Source organism: Mauremys mutica, chromosome 7 (genome assembly GCF_020497125.1).
Source record: "Mauremys mutica isolate MM-2020 ecotype Southern chromosome 7, ASM2049712v1, whole genome shotgun sequence".
Taxonomy (NCBI): Eukaryota; Metazoa; Chordata; order Testudines; family Geoemydidae; genus Mauremys; species Mauremys mutica.
Genome location: NC_059078.1, coordinates 89,962,400 through 89,963,506, shown reverse-complemented (window position 1 = coordinate 89,963,506; position 1,107 = coordinate 89,962,400).

Genomic DNA, 1,107 nt, shown 5'->3' with positions numbered 1-1,107 from the left:
TGGTTTGTGTGTTTTGACTCCAGGCTCTGGGAAGTGTGGTGGCGCTAGTTCTATTGGAGGGTTTATCGGAGGAAGAGGCTGAGGGGATGCTGGGCAACTTCAGCCTTGACCTGCACAAAGCAGCACTGCCCTTTACTGACCCATCTTGTTTTTAAACTCATCCCTTATTGTTTTCTTGAAGTGACACCTCTAGTATCTTATCTAAAGGGGAATTCTAATGGAGGGGACACCCAGACATCCTGGAAGGCTGGAAGAGAAGGGTAGATTGGTGCTAGCTGTTATCTCGGCTCCTTCCACAAGTCATATGACTTCATTATGCTCATGACGCTCCCCCCAGTTAATCACAGACAATTGGAAAGTTTTAACTGGAGGGGGTGGTGGAGGGAAAGACGAAAACTAAACCTGCAAAGACTGCCCAGGACAGAGCACTGCTGCACTGGGAACATCAGTCAAAGTGAAGAGAGGTGTCCAAATATCCTGACTCCCTGAGTCATGAGTTTTGTACAGAGTCTGCTCAGTGCACAAAAAACATGCTACTGATAGTAAGTAAGTGCAGACTGGGGACATGCAGCTTCATTCAACCACACAGCAACAGAGTGGGGGAAAACACCCACTGACTAAACAGGAAATGGGGGGGGGGGAATCCAGTTAACCTTCTGAAGACCGCTTTACTACCTGAAGGTACTATCAACAGGTCATTAGTAGATATACCTACCTTTTACCCTCTTTTTACACTGAATGTACTTCAGCAAAAATCATTTTATTTTGCAATGTGCCTTTTTAACCGGTTAGTCAGTGGTTGAAGCCAAGTTGGGAGTCTGTGACCATGTGTTCTGAAGTTTGTGAGAAACAAACGTGGTAGCTTCCAGCGCAGCACCCAAAAGTCAGCTCCTTGCTACACTCACCAGAGAAGATGGCAACTTAATGAGCGGAAAGGGGAATGTTCTCTCATTCCTTGACAAGCCATAGCCTGGCAGGCCAGGGTAGTGGGTGTGCAACTTCCCCCCACAGCTTCCTCCATGGGAGACCCAGAGTCTTACAAAATGTAGGAGGTACCCTCGGCCCTTGGACAGGCTCACCTGGAGCGCTCGGTCCCCCCCAGTCCCG